This window comes from Cottoperca gobio, chromosome 12 (genome assembly GCF_900634415.1).
Source record: "Cottoperca gobio chromosome 12, fCotGob3.1, whole genome shotgun sequence".
NCBI classification, from domain to species: domain Eukaryota; kingdom Metazoa; phylum Chordata; class Actinopteri; order Perciformes; family Bovichtidae; genus Cottoperca; species Cottoperca gobio.
In genome coordinates, this window is record NC_041366.1 from 11,771,330 (window position 1) to 11,789,692 (window position 18,363).

The window sequence follows — 18,363 nt, forward strand, 5'->3', positions numbered from 1 at the left end:
AGTCTTTAACCCCGTGCCATGTGCTTGATTTCTTTGGGGACCAATATCTAGACGCATGATTTGACAGCTTTCTCATACTCAAAAGCAGAGATGTGGCCCTAGGATGTTTGCATATGTTGTAAAAACTATTTTTAAGTGCACAAAAAAATTGGGAATTCACTTATAAGGGAGGTCAACAGCTATCCGCTGATGGTCACTGATTTTATTCCCATTCTAGATGGAGCATTGATATAATTCCCATTGAATGTGCTTTTTCTGTACTGTCTTCAACATTTTTCCCACAAGTTTTCTTTTTATCCTACAGACGACATTTCAACACAGTCACAGTTTAATGCCAAAAACAACCATATTTTTTCAGTGTGTACAGTAGACATGAGTGTGCTCATCTGCTTGTTTTTATAAGACGTCACTCGGTAGCTGCAGAAATCCCCTCACAAGGTGTGGTCTGGACCTGCGGCTTGCGCAGGAAGCGCCTGACAGACCCTCTTCTGACCTGGAGAATTGGACAAAGGGAGGAGGGAAGAAGGGATGCAAAGAGGAAAGGAGGTGTAGATAGATGGACATAGGGAGGAGAAGGGGGTGAGGACAGACAGGAGGTAGCATGTAAGAAAAATAGTGAAGGAGGAGGTTGATAGAAATGAAGGGAATTGGAGTAAAATAAAAATAAGCAAGAGTTAAAAGAATTATGCAAGAGCTTGTATTGGGACAAAGTGAGGTCCAGAAAGGGCAAGCAGGGTAATGACTTGAAGGCGGGATTGGGTCTCGGAGGTTGTTCGGTGGCTGGCGGTGAGGCCTCGGGGCTCGTGCCAGGCCCGTCTCCATGCGACTTGCAGGAAGCAGAGGGTCATCGTTTGACACGGCACCGCCACAGGAAACGGGCTCTGGCACAGGAAAGAAATACAATACATCGCTTTCACAAAGCTACAGCCCGCCTGGGAGCCCGACGCGCTAAAATACTCAAACAACCCGGCTTGTTCATAACACATGACTGTCAATATTCCCATTGTTCGGCGACGGGTTCGACATAATAAAGTGAATGTTTGAAGTGGGGATGAGCACCAGCAGTCATAGCAGCTAGATGTTTCTTTTTTTCTTTTCCATCAATTCACCTGTGTGTGAGACTGAGGATGGAGTTCAGGGAGACATAAAACAAATGTCTTCTGTTCAAAAGTCAGTTTTTACCTGCTGGGAGTGTCAGTGCACTGTTATTTAATCAAATGTGTAGTAAATGCATCTATTTAAATAAAGATAAGTAGATCAAATGCTGTCTGAAAATGTACATTACATTTCCATGTTCTGGAATACATTACTAATGCATTACTTTATCAGAAATACTACAGGGCATTTCTCTTCCATCGTCTGCTCCAACCATGCCATTAGAAGCCCCTAACATGTGGGTGCACTTAATTTGTCAAACTCTAAAATGTAGGTGCACCAACATAAACAAATCAAACAATTTGTTTATGTTGGTGCGCCTTCCTCGCCTTTCCCCTCTGTGATCTTAAGACTGTACATGTCGTTGAGTGCTGCTTTCATGTCTCCTCTCATCCCCTCATACTGCACTGGGTGGCTTTGAACTGCCATGCAGGTTGATCTTGGTATAACACACACACACACACACACACACACACACACACACACACACACACACACACCCCGACCACCACTCATGGAGATTAATAATCTGAGAGCTTCAAAAGGGTAAACACGCTCACACACACACACACACATGCACATGTGCTCACTTACACAGCAGACATTGTTGTGGTCAAAGTTGTTTTCTGAGGAGAGCCATGCAGATGCACATTTACACGAGACGGAACATCTCAGCAGAAGACCACCACCTAGTTTGTGTATCTGGTGTCCAAGAAACCTCACTATTTTCTAAGTCAGACATATGGTGGATATTTAGACATAAAATAGGAGGAATATATATGTTGTGTTTATGAAGCTGTTGCATGCATTGCTACTTTTTACCTGAAGTTGAGCTGTTTTAAAAGTACTAATACTGGATGGGAGAGGGCCAAGACTGTGCACAAATGTTGAGGTAAAACCAGTATGTTGTAGAATATCACAAGGGAATCTTTAACAGACTTTTTAAAAATGCTTTGCCTTTTGCGTTGAGTGGAAAGAAGCTGTAAACACTAATGTATAACCTTTAAGTCAATACGGCGGGTATGTTAGCAAACAGTTGCCTTTTTACACATCCAGCAGATACGGAGCCATATTAGAATTCATTTGGACTCCTGCTTCTGGCCATCCAAGAAATGTAAATCCAGTATTCACTTTTCCTTTGAGCTCTGTTTTTGGTTTCCACCAATTATTGAAATGAATATTTGGTTCTTTGGCTTCTAAATGCTCAACTAAGTTTACTAGCATGCTGCTGACTTTGTCTCTCGGCAGCCTCCTGCAGCTGCAAACAAGGTAAAGTTGGGGATGGAAATCCAAAACCATGAGCTGAAAGATGCTATAAAGCTCTGTAGAGCTGAGGGGAAATGCAGATTTGGGTAATCATAGCGTACAAATGTCATAATCATTTGTTCCATTGTTATTTAAAAAAGAAATACTGTATGTATACGTTAGTTGCTTTAAACAACCTCTTTATTAACATCTCTTTGTTGAGGATGGATCCTTATCAATAATCCTATAACATTCATTGAGCAATTGGGAATAAGTGTCTTTATCAGAGAAAAATTAAAGACACACACACACACACACACACACACACACACACACACACACACACACACACACACACACACACACACACACACACATAGACCGTAGGTCTGTATGGTGACAGAGTGATGACCATGAATTGTGTTTTGCATTCCAGCCAGACACGCTTCACAGCCTCTCTTTCATGCAGCAGTTTTGCCAAACGCCTTTCAATGCGTCGCTTAAGATAACATTTAGCAGATTTTAAGGTTTCACTAAAGGTGTTAGTTGGACAAAGACAAGACGGAGCAGGAGAACTCTCGCTTCACAGCTAAAAAAAAATCTTTCAGTACCGATTACGGGAAGGGGAGAGTGGCGGAGGAGGGATAGCTAATATGGTTCTAATATTTCTGTGCCTCTCTTTCGGTGGTTCACATTCATTTAAACTTGTGCTGACTTTTAAAATAATAATTGCACTGCCTCTGCTAACTTCTTCTACTCAACTGCTCCACTTGAAGCTCGAGGTACAGCTGTGCAGATGGCATTGCCAAAAAGCTTTGTCTAAATACTGTTATACTTCATCAGAATAATGGAATATGTGATATAGCTGCTAGAGTGTGTATTTTTTTATTTTTTTTATCAGGCAAAAGTTTAGGCAGTCTCTAAGTATAGCTAGCACGTGGTCAGAAAGGACATTTGTTTCATTTGTTTTTTAGCACAAACTGAAGTATTTTCCCAAAGGTCAAAGTAGTTATAACTGCTTACAATGTAAAAAATAAAACCAAGGCTTATTTAAGTTTGTTTAAGTACTCACAGCTGATGTAGAGCCCACTCAGCTTAATCTAAGCAGGAATAACAAACAGCTAAGCAGATAGATAGTTGCCGCCCGTCAGACATGTGTACATGTCTGTAAAAGGTCAATCTAGTTATTCACAGTCTGCTGAAACATTAATAATGTACAGTGAAGAGAGGGCGACAGATGGAGAACAATAACAATCTATTTGCAGGATGAGCAGCGTTGACACATGTGCATGCAGATAAACACACTTAAACAAATGCAGAAAAGAAACATTAATGGTAACGGTAGTGATGAATATCTTCTAACCATGTATGAGTTATGATCTACAGGACACAGCTAGCATTTTTGTCTTTTATTACAAAGTAAAAAAAAAGTCTCATTGTAATGGTTGATGTAGTATTTAAAATGACTCGACCAGATGTTTAAAAATAAAACTCCAGCCATTTCTTTTCACTACGTGTTTATTCTGTGGTATCTGAGCAAATGGACTAATGTGAAGTATGTGATGAAACGAGATGTCTAAATGACAGCTCGGGCTGTTGTCACACAGCTTAACACTCAAGACGTTGCGGTCTGGGAGCCATATAGTACACACTGTTTATTTGTCTGCATGCGTGTGCGTGAGCGTGTTTGTGTATATGTGTTCAATGTGGGTGTATGATGACTATAAAGTGCTCCTCACAGCCTTAAGTGTTTGTATGTTGTGCATTTAACATGTATGTGTTAGTAACATGTGTGTGTGTGTGTGTGTGTGTGTGTGTGTGTGTGTATGTGTGTATTTGTGCGTAAATGTGTGTGTGTGGTGCTGTAGCTCCTTCTGGGCTGTTCTGTGTTTATCTTGGCCTGTTCCCAGACCTTCATCACTTCTCTGCTGATAGCTCCATTCCTCCATCCCTCTGTCCCTCCAGCTATTTACAAGTCTACCACAGACTGCCTTTCCCTGCGTGCCAACATCCAATCCTTTTTCTTCCCAGTCCTCTCCTCTCCTTCATACTGTCGTCATTTGCTTTATCTCAGACTGTGTGTCAGTGCTCTCCCTAAAAAACAAAAACCTTTCCTGTCTCACTCTTCTTCTTCTCAGCCAAATGGGTCGAACTTAGCTAAATTTGTGTATTTGCACATCCGCCCTTCACTCGTTCTTTCCTTTGATTTATTTACGCAGTGCAGAATGTGCATTTATCTTGCTGTGCCCCTTGTACATGTATTCATTCAACATGTAAGAAAAAAATGAATCATTCATTAGCAGTGGACTTGTGAATATAATTGAATTGAATATATGCTCCAACACAGTTTCCATAATTAGATGATTGTGTTTCTATATTTTGTATAAGTGTTAGCTTCCATGAAATCAAGTAATAAGGGTCATTAAAAAAAGATTTTTGCTACAATATCATAGCAGGAAAAGCACAGGTGTTACTAATAACCCTAACAATGGCCGTGACAGTGAGCCAGGCATGCACAATACCAGCCATCGTTAATTTAATTATTTACACCTCCTCCTGTGACGACTGTCATTTTGTGATATTTAAAAAAATGAAATAACATAAAGTTCCTTGTCTGTCATTCACAAAATCCTAATTATGGTAAAAACATCATGAAATATGAATACGTATACTCTTTTTAATTGCAGTTGTTGCAACTTGTAGTTTTGTGTGCTTTAGACTTTAAAGAAAAGTAGGGCTTACAGTGTGAATGCATCGGCTAAATACTTAAATATTCAAGCGGTGTCGCTATGCAAGACCCGTCTGATATTGTCGTATTTAGTCCTAACTTGAAATGTTTGGCTTTTAAGTATTGAATCAAACCAATTCTGACAGCCAAGTCCAACTCGAGTTCAAGTCTCAACTCTCAAGTCTACTCTGCTGAGGAGTGAGGAGTCACCTTCCTCTATGTCAACCCTTATCTGTCTCATAGTAGTGCCCCATCAAAGAGACTTCTACTTACATCCATACATACAGTATGCACACTCACAGGACTCAGACCAGCTGAGAGACACACACACACACACACACACACACACACACACACACACACACACACACACACACACACACACTGAACTCCAGCCAGTTATAATACTGCAAGTAGCCAGAGTTGACTTATTCCCATGAGCTGGGAAGCTGATGTCGCTCTAATGCTGTTGTGCTTGTGGTTTCCGCAAGGTATACTGAAGCATTCCTCCGCCGTGCGCTCATCTAAACAAAGCTAGTTAAAAAGGACGCACAGGGGCTCGGGCTACACATTTGTGGCGGGGCTCCTCTGGGTGGCTCCTATCTGACAGAGGGCTCAGAGAGTCTTGGGTTTCCTACGCATGTCAAGGTAGGTTAGCTGTTCCCAGCGTCGGGCCGCTCCGAGGCCCTGGTGGGCTATCACTCACAACAGGCCCTCCCGTCTCTTGCTCTCTGGTAGCCTCTTTCCCTCCCTCCACGCCGTCCTCCCACCCACCACTTTGCCTACACTGACGCACAGGCTGTCTTCTGGCTGTCGTCCCGGGTTTACATGTCAGGTTTTGCCCTTTTTCCTTGTCTGTGTCTCTCAGACCTCACATCCCCTCTGTCCCCTTGCTCTTTTCTTTCCACACAGATCATGGTGTGTCATGAGTAAGGTCCTCACTTGTCATCTTTAATTTTTCTCTCAACCCTATCATGCATTAAACGCAAACTCTTACTATTCTCTAATTGTCTGCAGAGGGCCACAATAAGCCATAGGGAGAGCTAAATTTCATCGCAGAAGGTGTTAGGGCCAAATTGAATCTTATTTTGTTTTTTTTCCTGGAAACATCTTGCTTGTCGAGGCTGCAGCCCAAGCATATCTTTTAGACAGTTACTTACAAAGTATTTTGAATATATTTTGATTGTTTTAGTTAAATGAGGCCAAGCGGAGGAAGAAATAGAGGAAACACCACCTTTTCTCACCTCTCAGTCCTCTTTTCAGCGTTGTCTTGTTTGGGTCACTGTGAGAAAGAGACAGTCCAGTCCTCCCATCTCACACATCCACGCCTCATCACAACCACTTCCAGGTTTACCGAGAGCGTTAGCGTCCTGCTCTATACTAGCCGTGCTACAACACTGTTGCTTAATTGTGAATGCAGGCAGTTTGTGAGTCAAAACTAAAATAACTTTTTGCAAAAGAAAAATAAACTGACAGGGATTTTTCCTGAGAGGAAACCTTTAGTTTACTATATGACATGTTTCTTAATAGTGCTAAAGTGTTCAGTGTTCTTTAAATAAACAATGTGGAGTTTTGCATAGTGGGGCATGAAAGAATGCAGGAGTCTCGCTGCCCCTCTCACACATGTCAGCAATTTGGCTGCCTTGTGTATTTTGGATGTTGAAAAAAAAGGAACCTTTCAAAGTAAACGAAAGAAGGAAAGTCTTATCCGCCTGGCAGCTGCGCTCCGGACAAAATTGCTTTCAGCTGATGCGCTGCAGCTCAAACTTGCTTGGGTAATGTCAAGTGATGCATTGCAATACTGAGAAAACAACACAGACAAAAAAATAAATAAAAAGGAAAAGAAATGCTGGAAAGTTCCAGTGCTTATTCAGGCAAAGCCCACAAGCCCCCAACAAGCAGACATGCTCAGGAACCTTTTTTTTTTTAATTTGCAGTTTTTCTTTTTTTCTTTAATCTTTATTTAGTTAAGTTGAGATTTAAACATTAGAGATGTTGCATCCATATAAACAGTGCATTTGTGTTTAACTTAGAGAGTGACATATCATTGCAAGGATGAACAGGATCAATAATATTTGGCCAACTGATGGTTAGTGAGGAACAAAAAATATATATTGTATTATTGTGTAGAATGACTATGATGATTAATTTACGTTTTTAATGATGAGAGCAAATTTAAAGAAAGGTTTGCAGATGTGAAGTGTATTCAATAAATACACACAATATTAAAAATCACTCTAAAAACACCCCCAAAACAAATACAAATATGCTGAAAAACCGAGAAAAGTCTTCATCTATCTCACACACATATCGGACATGATGATGATGATGATGATAATATTATTTATTTCATACATTACATTGTGTAACTACGTGCTGGCATCTCCAGCTACTTGACAAACATGTACCGAATGCCAGTGCAAACAAACATGCGGGCAAACAAATGAAGGTGCAAATCAAGCATTATGCAAGATTTATTTTTCTTTCAGCATGCAGGCGCGCTTGAACAAATACACAGAAATATTAAATCTTAAAACCCACAAATCACAAATGCACAAAAAATATACAGCATACATTTAGAAAGTTTCCATACACAATATAATAAATACAATTATGTTTCAAGGCTCTAACTAGTGAAGATAATTGAATTTTCCATGTTCAGGGGAGTTTAGATTTTCATCTGTGGTTTGAAAAATGAAGTTGAGATTTCACACATACAGGATTTAATATTTACTCCTTACGGTCATGACATTTCCTCTGTCATCAAACTCATTTGTACATTTCATTTTCATTTTTCACAAACACACACACACACACACACACACACATGCACACGCGCACGCACGCACGCACGCACGCACGCACACACGCACATTTATTTAAAAAAGGCCATGTGCCTTTTTTTCTCTATAATGGGTTCCCTGTTAGGTGTTTCTCTAAGGAACTACCTAACTGAGATGTTTCCCTAAATATCCCTCGCCAACAGTCCAGCAGTCCAGCCAGCATATTATTACATAAGTTGTTCTGTGCACCTTTTAAGAGCTTTGGAGAGTAATCATTTATAATAACTTTAATATGCTCTGAGAGGCAATATGGACTTTATAAGAAATCTCTTGACACTTGTAGTAGTACCAGTAGATATTACCCACCCACGCTTTGAAGTTGTTAATAAATAGGTTTGTATTATAAACTGTTTTTTGAAAGAAATATGATTTTGAAATCTAATTTTACACGTTTAACTTTATACCAGTTTATGTGGTTGACAGAAAACTTGTGATTATTTGTGCAGAACTCTTCTGTTATACACGCCTGGGTGTTATTATCATGTTATTACCATTTTGCCAACACTTTACTTTAAGTCCCTCTATTAAGCAAAGCAGTTTATAAAAATGTAATAAATGGTTTATTACACACTATAATGTAGTTGTAAATAGTTTTATTAATGTGTTTGTCAACAGTTATAAGTCCTCCTGTGGGCACCCACAAGTGGAGGCTGGTGTATAAACAGATAATAATCACAATATAGTGAAGCACATTTATAAAATGTTATTGAGGTCTTTGTAGGAGAAGTTATAATTGTTGAGAAATATTGTACATTAATAAACCCTTGAATATGTCCTTATAGGTGCACACAACTACATTATAGTGTGTTAAATACGACATATTAGATGTTTGTACAGTGTACTTATTATAAAGTTAAAGTAAAGGGGGGGTTGGGTATGACATGGAGACATTGCATGGGCATCATCTTTAACCCCGAGGCCACCAGAGTAAATTTCTTACAACATTGTTTTCTTACTGTTGTTAATTTTAGACACGAAGAAATAACTCCGCTGACGTCTGCTTCATCTCAGTATTCTTACTCTGACAAAATATTTCCCCATCAAGAGTCCCCACCTGCACACCCTTAACTTTCTGAGCAAAAACAACACACACAAAAAAAGTTTGGGCCAACCAACTAAAACCGACTAGAGCGGTCCGAGCTTGCTGTGTGACAAGAACACAACAGGTTCACTTGCTCTCTCCCAGCCCCCGGCTCTGTTTACATTCTGCTGGCAGGGGGATCTGGAAGTGTTTGGCTCAGCTCTGCGCTCACTGGGAACTATCATACAATTCACATTTTAAACTATTTTGATATCAGCTCTGTGGAGAGTTGTCGTTTCCCTGAGAACATGACTTGCCTCTGGGCTCTGGGGCCTGTTGCACCGCCAGAAGAATAAACAGAGGGAGGGGAAAAGAGAGGCGTGATGGGAAGAGAGAGAGAGAGAGAGAGAGAGAGAGAGAGAGAGAGAGAGAGCGAGAGAGAGAGAGAGAGAGAGCACGGCGTGCGTTCCTCAACTTCTACAGTAAAAATAAATACGCGTCCAAATGTATTATCACACTATCTGCTGAAAAAATCTCACAATTGTGAGGATGAATAGTGCAAACAGACAAGTAGAAAAGAATCAGGGTTTAAGATCAATGATTCCTCATTCATTATTGGCTCCTGGATGGAGAAAAAAACACATATACTATAAATAAAAAAGTGCAAAGACCATACTTTAGATGGTTGTACTGTATTTGCTGCAGTTAGCTTCAGTTTTCTGGTTAGTACCCGGCCCTTATGTTGAGGTTGAAGGTGCTGGAATTAAAGGGGGGAACCTTCAGTCTGCGTTAATTAGGTGAGTAGTTAAGTTTCACCTCTGCGCAGCGCCTGAAGCTGTGTGTGTGTGTGTGTGTGTGTGTGTGTGTGTGTGTGTGTGTGTGTGTGTGTGTGTGTGTGTGTGTGTGTGTGTGGGAAGCAACACTAATGAATACATGTTTCAGCCATTGTTGATTGGTTAATAGTTTGTGTATGTCAGTATTGGATTTGCTATAGTATTATTGTTTTTTACTCAAGAACTGTATTAAGGACCGTATTGAAGTACTTGTACTTTACTTGAATATTTGTATTTGTGGTACTACATTGCAGTGGGAACATTTTTACTTTAAACTACATTTATTTAACAGCTGTAGTCGATAGTTACTTTTCAGATTTAGATTTTATATACAAAACATGTGAGCAATGTATGTAACGGGATGCTTTCCTTTAGAATAAAACAAGTAAAAGTATATAAAAGACACTTTAGTTTCACCTCAACCATGTTAAAGTGCATGTCACACCTTAATGCATCATTAATAATGATACAATAATACTATAACACTATAACACTGAGACAGTAGGTCCCATTCTCTCATGGGTGCTTTTACTTTTGAAACTCCTTTACTTTTATTTAACTTTTGAATTCAGGACTTCTACTTATAATTGAATATTTTTATAGTGTTGTATTGCTTTCTTTACTTACATGTACATACATATTAGTTATAATATTTATGTACTTTTACTTAAGTTCAATTTTGAACTTTTACTTAAACAATGGATGTGACTACTTCTTCCGCTTTTTATGTGTTATGTTGTTTATATGATGTGCAAGTATGTAGCGTAATATTGATGTTGTTGAAATTGTATCATTTTTTAAAGTATGGATCCATTGTCGGTAATAAAGTTAACTGACACATTGATTGACAAATGACCTAGTTTTTGAGACTTGCAGTATTACATCATTTGTAAGAATTTGACTAATAAACCAGAAATCCTGGCTGTCTTAAACGGCCTTGTGTTGCCCTGAAAGCTCTATTAAAGCTGACACAAACACTACTAATTGCTCGTCGGCTGCAAGACTCACTTAAATTGGAATTTACAGTAGTGGCTATAATCCCCATGTGACAGTCTTGACAAAAGGCACTATGAAGCGTTGTATTATAAAGTGTTGTTTTGTCCATTACTCTGCATTTCATTTTTGCATTTCTGAGTGAGTCGAATGCAAGAATTTAAAACAACCTTGTGTCCAATCAACAGGCCTATACCTTCTCCGCCTCAGGTTTGAATGACCTATTAGCCAAATGTGTTTTTTCAGTATTTAGTCACTATTACCCTCAGTATGATCCCTGCACTAAAGGGCTAATGGCTGAATTTTCTCCCCCAGTCGATTTCACCGTAAAATAATTGATCGCATGTGAGAGCAACTGGCACGCGTTTCCTCTTATTTTCCTAAAGAGGTGATATCATGTGGTCAGGCTGCTTGTTCATCACCGAGATAGCGTGATTGCTTCCGGTGCTGAAGAAAGAAAAGAAGGAAAGAAAAGGAGAAATGTTTGAGAGGGCAATGTGGTTCTCAGTGAGGCGCTGCAGCATTAAATCACACATCGAATAATTTGGTGTTATCGCTCTAAAAACTGCTCCCACCCCCGGAATGAAGCCAAAGAAAGAACATGATTTGTTTTACAAGCTGTGTTTCAAATGCTCTGCCAATACATCAGCAGGAAATTGTCCTTTATCACAAACTACACTGCACTATACCTCTTCTAGAGATAAGATTTCAGCTGCACAGATTTATATTTTGCTTTCTTTTCCTAAAATAACATATACAAGTGTTAGGTGATGATGTCTTTTTTCCCCCATTCAGATTACATAATCAGCTAGAATAAATATTAACTCAGCATTTGTAGCATCTTTAATATCTTGCTCTGACTTGTCAACAATCAGCACTGGCTCCTCTAGTGGACATTTCTTACCTTCATTGTTGTAAATGATCAAAATGAATTTGCACTCTTGCTCAGCTCTTCACTATTTAACATATTCTGTGTGATAAATCTATAAATCCACATGCACAGTTTACTGCCATTACCGCAGGAAAGTGTGTGTGTGTGTGTGTGTGTGTGTGTGTGTGTGTGTGTGTGTGTGTGTGTGTGTGTGTATGTGTGTGTGTGTGTGTGCGTGTACAATATATTTCTCTCTTTTTGATGCTGTGTGTGTAGTTGTGATTATTCGCTGTGTGCATCCCATGTAACATTACCCTGAACGTGATGTGTGTGTCTTCGGTACATGAAGGGGCATATGTACGAGTATGCCCGTGCTGCGTTTGTGTGTGTGTGTGTGTGTGTGTGCGTGTCTGCATGTAAGTGTGTGTGTGTCCTATATGTTACATTTACCTAAACTGCTGCTCTCTCTTTTTCCTGCTTCATTTTTGACAAATTTGCGTTTCCAGGAAGCCTCTGAGGTCAGCGCAGCATCTGTTGCTACTTAGGTCCAAGATGCAGTCATGAGCACACACACACACACACACACACACACACACACACACACACACACACACACACACACACACACACACACACACACACACACACACACACACACACACATGCATGGTGCAGGAGCTGCTTTGTATAAGTTACTGAAGGACTGAGACCCAATCAGACATGAATGCGTGTTTAAAGTTCCCAAAGTGACTTTAAAGAGGAGTCCAGGTCTAGACCTCCAGATATAATGGGGAGGTTAAGAGGGTGTATGTGAAGGAAATGGATCATTATTTTAAGGGGTCTAAATTAGAGTTATGAAATAATTTTAGCAAATAAGCAATAGACCAGTTAAATGCAGTGAAATAATTCAATAGGAACTTTAATAAACTCAGATTTGCAGGTGTTTTCTTTTAGCTGTTGTATCTTTTAACAGTGAATAAAAGATCCATATGACTTCATGCTGTCTTATCTTCTTAGCATGTGTGCATGTATGTGTGTGTTCTTCTTTACATATCAGATTGTTGACATGCAGACAGTTCTTTTTCTCAGAGCTTCAGCCAAAGCGAACAGAACACCTGGATAGTTATATTGGCGGCATTGGTCTGGCCAAAGCCGTCCACTGCATCAGCCCTTTACTCTGAAGTGTTTCACCCTGTCAGTTTTCATTGCCTTTCAGTCACGTCTCTTCGCCCAAAACCACATTCATGACCAAACATGGCCTGATCCCATCAAAGTGATGCTTCAGAATACCTCAGCGAAAACCCTCAGATACTTCAGTGATACCGCAGCGATGGAAGCAAAGAAGAAGAAGCCCATTTTGCTCCCACTTTATCTGGAACGGGATTGAGGAGACACTGAGGGATGAGAGAAGCCAGACATCTAGAAAAGATCTGTAAGGAAAAGGGTTTCTGCTGTTGGTTTGATCGGAGGCCACAGGAACTGGGCTTCACAGCCAAGTCCCTGAGCAGAACCGACGTAACCTCAGCGGGTTAAATAGAACCCAGAACCGCAGATAGCAGACCTCTGTCTCGGTATGCAGAGGGGTCTGGAGTCCAGTTCAACCTCATGTTTGTTTTTTCACATTCATGCCATGAAGAGAAGCAAAGATGAAAACACACATTCTTAAACTGAGTGATTTTACTTGATAATTCCAAACAAAGCAGAATGCAATGCACCATTTATCACCTGCGGATACAGAAAAAGAGAACATCTCTACGACATGAATGAGCCACACCGTTGCAATGTCCGTAGTTTATTTAGAGTCAACCCCACACATGGCATCCTGTTCCTGTGATACTCACCAGCGCACCAATTCCTCAGCTGAAAATAGTCCCATACAAATGGACTATTTACTTGTGTTTGGGTAAGGTTTAGTAAAAACTGCTGTGCCCATTTTATCTGACACATGGCAGTAATTTATGTCTTATTATGTGTTTTATTTTGAAAATGAAAAAAAAAGATGGAAAAAAAGTCTATCCCATATTTAGAGTTTACTGTCACGTATTACTACATTACGAGCTCTGCAACCACCAGAAGTGCTGGAGCATAAGCACTCATAAATGAGCACAACATATTAGGCTGAGGGATCCAGTAGTATGTGAGATGGACAGACACACACACACACACACACACACACACACACACACACACACACACACACACACACACACACACAGCTGAGCACATGATCTCCCAACAGCTCTTACGCCTGGCCGAGTGAAACGTAATGTGTTTATTAGTCGACTGGGGAAAGAGCCAGGCTAGCTGATTCCCCGTTTCCAGTTGTTATGCTAAGCTAAGCTAACATGCAACCTTGTAGTTGCTTTTGTCTGCCCTGCTTCACTGAGCTGTGAGTGTTGCTGAGCTACACGGAGAGGAGAATTGTTAAGATGTTAAGATTCTACCCCGCAGGGTGATGGACTCTCCGTGGCCTGCCGTGTTAACAGGACAGACCTGTTAGAGGAGCGAGGACCACCCCAACGCAGCTTCCCTCAATAAAACTCAACCAGATGTGTAATGAAGGCTGTGTATGCGTGAGGATGGTGTGTGTATGTGTGAGTGTAATCATTCTCACCTGTGTTGCCGTGTGTGCTGATACAACCCCCTGTGTAGAGGTTAATGGATGCAACCCAGCAATACCCCGTTAGGTTCCACCAAGTTTCTGCCTGTCAACCTTTTGTCTCTCTCCCTCCCAGTCACCATTCTGCACCTCACCCTCCTCTTTTCTTTTTGTCCTCTCCAACATTTTCTTTTTCTATTTTTTTAGGTTCTCTACCCCCTTAGGGTTTACATACGGAATACATTTTCATATTCCCTTTCCATAATTCCCTTTCTCCAACAATCCTCTTCCTTAACTGACAGCCCCCCCCCCCCCCCCCCGCTTCACCTCCTATACCTCCCCTTCACCTCCCCCTCCCCTTCATCCCCTCATCCCAACCTTACAGCTGTTGTTTTGGATTAGTCAAATAGCTCCTGTCAGATCCAGTGATCCCTCTCCTTTGCCACCCACAGAGCCGCGCTGCACACTCCACTCACTCACACTTTCTGTTTCCCCCTCAGTCTCTCTCTCGTGCATGTGCACCCAAACCGTATATATGTCTTTGACAGGTGCGTGTCAAGGTGTCTCTGTGGGCAGGGCCGTGAGGTTGCCGTGGTTTCAGAGGGCTCCGCAGGCTTTCTTTCTTTTCAGGTCCAGTAAGGCGCGACGGTGCTGGCGTACCGCTCACACCTCTCAGCAAAAATTCCCAGAGTTTTACTTCCCTGGAATTCACCTTACCTTTCAACTGCTCCTCTCTTCTTCGTGGGTCTTCGAGGAGTCTTTATTATTTTTTGTGGAATTTTGACAGCTGCAGGTCTGGTCATCCATGCTGGGCGAGACAGACTGACACTGAAAAGGGTTTTGACATGATGATGGCAAGTGTAATAGTGTTATTTCAGTCATTTGGAGAAAGGGAGTTACTGTGTGTCAGCGCATGTGTGTGTGTGTGTGTGTGTGTGTGTGTGTGTGTGTGTGTGTGTGTGTGTGTGTGTGTGTGTGTGTGTGTGTGTGTGTGTGTGTGATAGAAAGAGTCCAGTTGCAATAGCACAGCAAAGATTGGGAGAGGTGCTACATAATGATTTGACAGAGACATGTCGAATCAATTATGTTTTTTCAGTGATTACAGAAATAGATTGCTTTTAGTTTTGAGTTTCAGTAATACAGTATAGGGGAGCGGTGCAAAGACAACAAAGGAGTAGCTGTTACTGTTATGAATGAGAGAAGTCTGTCTCCTTATGACCTTAAAACATCTCAATTTAAAGTTGATTTCATATTTCTCTATTTACGACTTTGCATTGAGATTCTTTGCATGCAGTAGCTCTCAAAATTGAATTTGCAGTCCAACTTGAGTAATTTCTCAACGATGTCAGGCGTATACAGTGTGTGCATGAAACATATAGAAGACCAGATTCCTTACATTTTCAGAGAAATTTGAAATAGGCTACAAACTACAAATGTGTAAGCAAGTAAATGACTTGTAAAATATTTGTTTATAAAGCATTTAAAAAAGCTTGAGTACAACAAAGATGGGAAAAAAGTTTAAAACAATCATCCTGAATGTCTATCGCAACTTTCATGACAATCGAGCCAATTGTTGTTGAGACATTTTACTTAAAACCACAAATGTAAATTTCGAGGTGGTGCTAGAGGAAACGTCATGTAGGATAAATCATCTGGGGACCATGAACGTCTGAATCCATCCAATATTTTACATTTCAGTCCAAAGTGGTGGACTGAGCGACCGGCAACGCCATCCATAGAACTACAACTAAAACTACAAACATATTCACTGTAGAAATGTCCTTGATATGAAGTCAGTATTTGAACTGAGATCATCAGAAATGAAAATAAGTGTACATGCCCATCCTCCACTATGCTCACACTCCTGCTTTTATGACTACTGAGCTGTTTTAAGTAGTTCCAACTTCACACCAACGTCTCTTGGTTTTATTTTTCTCCTCCTTATGTATATCAGGCACATATTTACACTTTAATACATTGTGCTGAAATCACAAAAACAGAATACAGACGCTGTATTCAGATCTGAGGGTAAAATCGGAAAGACTTCAATCTAACATTCTTTTAATTAGACTACTGTCTGCTTTGTTTCAGCCTTCACATATCAATCATGGTGGCTGTCAGCTCTTTATGTCCATATAAATAATGTATCAATCACACGTACAGTAGATTGATGTGGTGGCTTTAATCAGTTAAATAGCTCCGTGCCAATTAAAAATATTTCTATCCACTTAGCAGACACTATTATAAAGCCATCAGAGTCTTATACGCTTGATGTGTGTGTGTGTGTGTGTGTGTGTGTGTGTGTGTGTGTGTGTGTGTGTGTGTGTGTGTGTGTGTGTGTGTGTGTATGTGTGTGTTCTTAAGAGAGATTGACATTTAGGGTTTTCTTTTTAATGATCTTCAAATAAATGCATATTAGACCATAACGGCTTCATTTAGCTTGATACAAAATACCCTCTTGTGTTTATATGCATGTACATCTAAAACCTCAGCTCCTCAAATCACCTCCGACTCAAACTGCTCGACTCACAGCTGGTCAAACTCCCTGTCAGCAACTATCTGAATTTTTGAAAAAAGAAATGCGTCTTGCCTCCTCATTTTCTTTCCTCTTCCTCTTCCTCCTTCTTCTCTTCCCGGCCTCTTCTCTCCTTCCTGGTGTTTTCTCTCCATCGGCCCCCTCTTGCCCCACGTTCTCCTTCAGCTAAAGACAAGATCCGATCTCCTCTTCCATTTACAGGCTTCCTCTGTAAGACAATGGCAGGGCAAAGGAGCTGTGTGTACAGAGAGAGATGTATGCGTGTGCCTCTTTATTTACTTACAATTTATTTACAAATTACAAATGTGTGTATTATTAGTAGTTATTAGTAGAATCTGCATACATTCTTTTTTTGTATCTGCGCATGTTTGTAGGTTTTGTGCATAATTATGTGTGTTGTTTATAAATGATATATTTTATTGTGTGCTCATGTAGATTTATGATGCAGGAAACATGATGTCACTGTAAAACAATAGAAGATTCACAGCGCTACTGAAAACACACACACACATACGCACACGTGCACTCTTTTGGCGCTCACTTCTCCTGAGACCCCTTCACTTCTACCGCAAGGAACTCCCTTCCTGCTGCAATGCTGACACACACACACATAAAAACACACACACACACACACACACACACACACACACACACACACACACACACACACACACACACACACACACACTGAGGCACACATCCCCTGGGCTCACTCACAAGTCATCAGTATAAAGCTTCAACAGTTGTGCATCCTTTAGAAAGTAAGGGTAAAAAAAAGAAATAAAGTACAAGGGAAGCAGCACAGACAGGATACAGGAAATAAAAGTGAGAAGTCTTGTATGTCCACGTACGAGCTGTCAAATTTATTTATGAGATTATGTCTGTGTGGAGGAAAAAAGAAAAGTCATATATCAGCTAACTAACCTTTTCCTTCTTTGATAAACGATGTCATATGCAGCCATACGCTGGTATCAGACTGGAAATCACTGCATTATTGTTGCAGAGAAAATGATAGATTCCTAGTGTTAGCCTATAGCCTGCACTGTGTGTAATCTTCATGAGACAATAGCCTTGAGTGGCAGTTTTCACTTATAGAGGCATAATAAGCTTTCTTTCATGTAACCTTTCCCCATTCTGTTTCGATGGAAGTGCTGAAGGCCCACTTGAGACTGGCAAAGATGTCGAAGCCACCCCCCCCCCCGTGAATGCAGACAGTCACCCCGAGATAAAGGTGATATACAATACATGAGATTATGGTTGTTCCTTTGAGCTTTTCCCCCAATTCTCTTTTTCAATGCAGTAACAGTCAATCACCTGCAAAAAAAAGCCTAAATATAGGGTTTAAGACTTATTACACCACTACCCGCAGGCTTGTAATTGAAACTTTTCTATTCTGTTTTTTTCAAATGCTTTGGTTGCAGAGGGGAGAGTGGCAGCTCTGAGTGGCCAGCAGATGAAGCGGCTGGCGCGCTAATGAATAGAACGCTGATTGCAGGATCCCCAAGATGCAAATTACCGTGCCTGCCACCCCTGACGACC